Here is a 7,500-nt window from a genome sequence, read left to right as displayed (position 1 = left end):
AACATCTATGGTATAATGAAGATCAAATAAAAAGTTACATTTAAAAACCATAAAATAATATATGAAATATCAAATAATCAATATGTAGTTTATATAACAAGTCTATTTTACAATCCACTTTGTCTACTAAATAGCTTGCATACCCATACTTGCATGCATACATGTGTTCACTTGCACCCCTACTTACTCATCTACATACCACTCCAGTATATGAAACATTACGCTTGAATCCTGAATGTTTCAGGGCTTAGTGATTGATGCTCAAACAAATATTTGATAAAAAACTTAAACATCGCTGAGAAAAACTTAACATTTTTAAAATATTTGAATCCAATATTTCTGTCTTAATCATTCTCAAAAACTGAATTGGAAAGTTGGGTGCTTTGGTAGGCATGAATGATTTCTAAAGAAGTTTGGAAGAAACTTTTCCTGTATCATTTGTCCCACATTTTTTTTTGGTTTGGTATTTTTACATCATTCAGTAGAAACAATCTCAGCACCATGCTTTTGAACAATGAAATTAAAGATAACTTTACACTGTACTAAGTATCTTTTCAGCTTGTGCCTGTTGAGAATATATTGAGACAAAGAAAAGTGGAATTTTAGATGGAATAGATGAGAGTTATTTTCTGCTCTTAGTCCTTTTAGCTGCATACATTTTCATGTATTCAAAGGACAGCCACTCTATGAACTTTGTCATCATTCTGAAAAACATGATGATTTGCTTTTATATTAATAGAGTCAAATGGAAAAGTGAAGAGTGAGAAACATTGGAATGATAAGTAACAGAATATAGAAATACAAGAATTGACTCTGAAATATTACTCCAAGGTATTGATTAAAGTTCTCAATAGGTAAATGTACCCACTGTGTATGCCCAGTAGCCTGAGTTTGGTCCATGAAACCCACATAAAGGCAGAAGCAGAGAAATGACTCCTTAATTGTAATCTGACCTCCACACATATATTGTGCCATGCACACCCCATACATATCATGTATACCTTTAAATACAACTACTTTTGCTGCTACTAATACTAATAATAGTGAATCAAAGTATAAAATAGATTCCCCTTTTTTTCAGAAGTTAGACTTAAATTTTTTTTGTGTAGTTTGGGAGCTTCATGCCTGGACAAATAATTATTGGTTTCATCGTGACTTCTGAATTGTAGCAGCCAACCTTTTCTGGAACTTTGGCACCTCCACAGTTGCTTAATGGTGTCATCCAAACCATTGCATGGATGAGTAATTCTCCTTTTTCCATCTTTTCTCTGTCACTGGCATTAGTAATGGGAACATTTCCTTTGTTTGGAAGTCTCATAATATCCCCCAGACACCAACTGGTCACCTTCTCACCTGTTAAGGGTATGGCTCGTGCTCATAGAGTGAAATGCTGAGATTTGTAGCTGGAGCTAATGTTGAGACCTTATGGCTTCTGTCCAATGATGACTGACTGAGTTTGCAACAGAAGAAAGCCATGTGCCTTCATTACAGCTTCACTGGCTTTCCTGATGGAGATCTCTGCAGAGAGTCACCTGTGTGTGTTCTTGATTTGTGGGATATCTCTCTATAAACATCTTGGTTTTATTTTCCTCTGTTGACATCTATGAGCACCATTATAGTCATGATTTTATTTGATGGTATGTGACCTTTGAAGTGTTCTTTGTGTATTTTGCAGCTCAAACTCTGTGGGGCTGAAACTGAGCATTGTTTTCTGTGATTTATAATGGCAGGAGAGAACGATTAGATCTTTCACATAATTATTCAGAATCTGACAGATTCTTGAGCTGGATTTTAAGCGATTGGAAGAAAAAAAAAACCTTTTGAGCAAAATATTGCTTTATCATAATGAATTTAAAGCACATTTGCATTTAAGGCAGCTAAAGTATACACATGAATGTAACAATGTGATCACTATTTCTGAGGTTCTATGACCTCCCTCTTATCTCTCTTAAATTTTGAAGAGTGTTGCAGAGTGTTTGGCTTGTGTCTTGGCACAGCCCTCATCCTAAAGATAGCCATTACTTCCCTAGTCCTCAGCAATGCTTTCCTAGATTTGTAACTATTTTCTGCACCTTAATTTATTTTCTTTGGAGGTAATTAAAAATATATGCCATTCCCCAACATCTACCTCTTTAATTTAGATGGATTTGAGTCATAAGTGTGCTAAGAAATGAAAAGGCATTTATTAAAAGAAAAAATATAAATCATCAATAAGTATTTGAGTGAAAGTTCACCGTCCTCAGCCACCGGGGAAAAACAAGCTAAAACAATATTAAGATTCTATCTTATCTCTTATCCAAGAGAATATATGGTAACAAATTGGGGTAAAGATGCAGAGAGAAACACACACACACACACACACACACACACACTAAAATTTTATTCAGCCATAGAGAAGGATGAAATTATTTTATTTATTATAAATTGAAAGCAAATGAATATCATCTAACTAAAATAAGACAATAAAACAAAGTCAAAAAGACTAATGTTCTTTCATGTGATGAATCTAGATTAAAATTTATATAAAAGAATGTGCATACACATATATATAAATAGCAATAAATTAATATAAGTGGTTTTGTGTCAGAGGATATAGAAATCTAAAGTAAGAGTATATATGTGGAATGGAAAGAGGGACCCTGGCATCAAGGCATGTGGGTGAGCCAACTCTCAGGGTGGGTGCGAGTGTTAGGGTGAGTGTGGGATAGAAGATACTGCCACTCATCTGCTTGGAGTGGCACAGGTGCTGAGGTGATGTACCCCATCCCCACAACCCCTGGCACCTCAAAAAAATCAGAAAGCTCCCTACAAGATCATGAGCTTGGGAGAGCTAGCCCTGCCCCTCACCAACTTCAGCTTTTGGAAGAGTAGGCTCTGCACCTCTCCTGGGAAGCACAGTAATGCTAACCTTGGTCCAGGGCACTCAAGTGAGCCCAGCCCTGAGATCAAGAGCACTGGAGTGCTGGACCTGAGACTCAACTGCTATGAAGTGGTGTGGGTGTGGAGATGATGCCCTCTGCCCTCACTCCTCACCACCTGCAGCAGTCAGGATAACTGATCCTGTCCCCTCACTGGTAGAGAAGGGTCTGCACCTTGCCTGGGCAACTCAATGCAGCTGCGCCTGATGGGAAAGGCATGGGTGAGCCAACCCTAAGGGTGTGAAAACAGGAGAGCTAGCCCAAACTCCTTGCAGGATGGAGCATCTAGAAGAGTGGGCCTATCACTTAGACTGGGCAGCACAGTAAAGATGGCTCTGAATATGGGTGTTAGTGAACTGCCTTAAGAGCAAGTAAACAGGAGATGGCATGCCTCCTGGTGATGGAAACTTTGGAAAGTCTAGCCAGAGCAGTGCTGGAGGTAAGGATCCCAGCTCCAAGATCCCCCAAAATTCTCAACATAATCATAAAAGAAGACTTTCCCAACCTAAAGAAAAGATGTCTATAGCTTTAGAATTTTGTCTAATAGTAAATTTGGAAATTAAGAGAAACTTGGTAAAAATGATCATCAGTGCTGCAGGCTGAACTCAGTTGGTCCCTCAACCCGCAGGAGAAATCAGGGTCCCCGGCACTCAAGTGGGCAAGGAGTCGGTGAGAGACACACAGACAGGAACACCAGATAGTGTTGGATCTGAATGTAATTTCTCAAAGTGAGCATCAGACTTATAATACAGAAGAATAACATGGAAGTTAGGTGGTACATTAGCCAAGGTACATCGAAGTTATCGGATGCATAATGACTGTTTACAGAGAAATGCGTACATAAAAGTTACAAGAACCAGGTAGTGTTTACAACTGAGATACTATCAGCACTATCTATAGCCTGCTATTCTTAGGAGGCAGGTGAGAAGGCTAATACACCCAGGAGCAATTCTTGTCTATTGTTTAACCCACCACCAGGGGACCCTTAGTAAATACCATGCATTTAGAAGGTAGCACAGATGTGTATATGTGAATGCTATGGGTGAGAAAAGGTGGGAAATGATGCAGTTATATTATATAATATAAAAATAAAATAAGTAATAATTGTTGTCTAGAAGAGGATGGAATAGTATCTAAAAGCTAATAAAACTAAAGAGTAGCATCTCAAGAATTCTAGATCATCCTGATAGCACAAACTTAATTGTGAGTAAGAAGTTGGAATACATATTGTTTTAGTTAGGGTTTCCATTGCTATTAAGAGATACAATGACCAAGCCAACTCTTATAAACTACAAGATTTAGTTAGGACAGGATTACAGGTTAATAATTTCAGTCCATTATCATCAAGGCAGGAAGCATGGCAGCATCCAGACAGGCATGATGCAGGAGGAGCTGAGAGTTCTACATCTTCATCTGTAGGCTGCTAAGAAAAGACTGACTCTTCCACACTGGGCAGAACTTCAAAGCCTACCCTATGCTGATACACTTCTTCCCAGAAGGTCAAACCTACTTCAACAAGGCCACACGTCCAAATAGTGCCATTCCTTGGGCCAAGCATATTCAAACCACCACACATACCATTTAGTAGTTGTGATTGCATCCTCTAGGAGATGCTCTGACTCTGAGAACCTATTCCTGCTTTATGTCTTTCATCTTAGAAGATGACCCTGGGTGCCACTTTTCCAATGGAGAACCAATCATTAACTACAATAAAGATTTAAAATGGTATAATGAATACATGATAAATACAACAAACTTCTTAATAAATAAAATGATAAATATAGCAGACGTATTCATTTTTCTATCATTTATATTAGCCTTACACTTATACAACAGCCCAAGGTCTAAGGCCACATAAATTTTCACAAAATGGAACCTTCTGATTGTTTGTTCATATTTTTCTACAAGTTTGGCTGGCATATAATTGTGTCCATTTAATTTTTGATGGAGTTAAACTTGTATAGCAGCAAATAACAGTTTCACCAGGAAATGCACTGAAGGAAGGAAATGTTTCAATGAAATTCATTCCTTTGGTCTGAGGCAACTAAGATTTTCTTTTAGATATCATCTCAAGCGTTTTCTAGTTGAATGTATGTAGCCAGGGAGAAACTATTTTAGAGACTGAAATTGTCTGGCTTCATATAAATATAAATAGCTGTCATAGAAATTCATGAGGCTCCAAGAAATTGAAAGTCATTTTGTTCTGAAAATAGATGAGGTCAACAGACTGTACATATGAGAAGAGGAAAGTCAGGGAGGAACTACACATATCAAAACCATGCACTTTCTGTCTTTGCAGGGCTTGACACAACTCTGAAGAGAAAGCTGCTGTCTAAAGTTCTGAAATTCTATTTCATTTGTAATAAAGTTCTCAGTAAGGATTTCTAAAGACAAAAACCAAACCAAAAAAAAAAAAAAAAAAAAAAAAAAAAAAAAAAAAAAGAAAGAAAGAAAACCTTAGTGAGTCTCATCAAACATTTAACATTGAATTGATATATAGTAGTAATGGGTATTTTGCTCATTGGGTGTTTTGTTTTTTTGTTTTTTGTTTTTCCATTTATTACAGAGCTGGAGAGATTTCTCAGCAGTTAGGAGTAATTAGCATTCTTTGTTTAAGGTGGGTTTGTTTGATGGCTGTTTGTGTTTTGCTTGGTGCAAGGCCCAGTTATGGATCAGGAAAGCCCAGTGCTGAGAGAGAAGAGGGAGCTCACTCCAGCTCTTACTGGTGACTGTTGCTTGCAGCTGCCTGCCTAGCTTACATGGTTTGGTGAGTAGGGCTCCAGGCTAGGACCTATGATACTTGGTTTGGCTTGTGATTCTACTGTGTCAGGACTGGATTCTAGTGTTGGCCTGGCCAAGATGAATTGCTTGCTCCCTCATCATGGTTTGAGTAGTCCAGTCACCGGTAACCATGCTTTGTAAGCTGTCAGGAGCTTGTGCAGGTTAATTCGGCTAAGTGCCTAGGAGATTCCAGTATTTTGGACATGAATGAGGGAAGACTTCCCCAAAACAAAGCTAGCCCACTAGTAGCCATGTTTGCCCTTGGGGAAAACTGGGTGATAGATCAAAGTATTTTGGGGGGTATTCAAAGTTTCCCTAGAAGCTGTTGCTGGGCGAGGACCAAGGACCACTGATAGTTATCATGGATATCTATGAAAAAGCCATTAGAAAGGATAGTTGCCATGCTTCAGGGTTGGAATGCTGGGAAGACCTCAGCAGTGACGTTTGGCAGGCATCGGTCTTGGGATTCCTGCAGAAGAGCCTAATTTGGTTTGAGCATCCAGGCTCACAACTGTGTGCAAATTCTGCTGCAAAAGATTTTCTGGACCCAGAAACCATCCATAGACATGAGCATATGGGTATGGTTGCATATATGCACGCGTGCGCGCACACACACACATACACACACACAGAGACACAGAATGTAAAAGAAATCTTAAAGTTCTGTTTACATTATGTAAAGGGATGTCAAGTGTAATATTTTAAATTTCCTTTGTCACTGTCAACTTACTTGAGCTCTGCTTGGAAAACATAGATGTCATTATAGCCTGCAAGAAAACCAATATCCAATTTCATTGATCAGAACTTGTTCTACTAGGAAAGTCCAATTAAGCAGTTTATGACCGCATGTACACTAAAACAGAATTAGAGTTGAACCATAAGTCTATCATATCTAATGATCTATCATATCTATTCTATTTTTAAGGTTGCCATAATATTTATTTATTTATTTATTTTGAAATTATAATTATTTTGTTGCTCCCTGCCATTTCCTGCTTCTAAATCCTTTCATATACTCACTTTTGTTCAAATTCATTGTCATTTATATATGTATAACATCATTTATATATGTATATATATATATATATATATATACACCCATATATGTGTATATGTGAAATGTATATATACATACATAATTGCTTGACATATTGTTGCGGCCCGACCAGCAGTCCGCAACGTGAACGGTTTAACTGAGGATGGCAGCTCGAGCTGAAAAGAGAGGAAGCTAGACAGGGAGGGAGAAAGAACGAGGCCAAGACGATTTCATGTTCAAAGCTCCCACATCCAGTTATAAAGGAAGGGGGAGGGAACCCGATTTCCCGCCAAACAATCTCTGGATCAAGTAACAGGTTGAACATGTGTGTGTGTCTCCAAGCGGCAAAGCGACAGGGTCCAGCATTGGGCGTGGCAGAACGAATGAGCAGGAAACTCCACCCTTGAGCAAGCAGGTTTCAGGCTGGAGGAAGAGGGACCACATCTCCTCCCATTTGTTAACCAAAAAAGAAAAAAAAGAAAAGGCTGGCCTGAGGCAGAAAAATTGTCTATGCTCAATAGTTCTGCCTGAGTTCTTAGGGTTAATGAAAAAACCTGTTTCTCTGGGATTCCCTAACTTTTCATATGGTAAACTGTATCTGGCTAAGACTGTCCTTATTATCCTAGTAAACCACTAACAGAATAGAGCTGAGCTGTAGGCTCTGACTTTATAATGCTAATTAGTGCTGAATAGGTAACTTCCTGGTTGCGTTTTAAGTAGGGCGTTGGAACCCTGGCTAAGTTTGACTGAACAAATTTGAAATAC

The sequence above is a fragment of the Mus caroli genome, chromosome 8 (genome assembly GCF_900094665.2).
Source record: "Mus caroli chromosome 8, CAROLI_EIJ_v1.1, whole genome shotgun sequence".
Classification (NCBI taxonomy): domain Eukaryota; kingdom Metazoa; phylum Chordata; class Mammalia; order Rodentia; family Muridae; genus Mus; species Mus caroli.
This window is presented reverse-complemented; position numbering follows the sequence as displayed.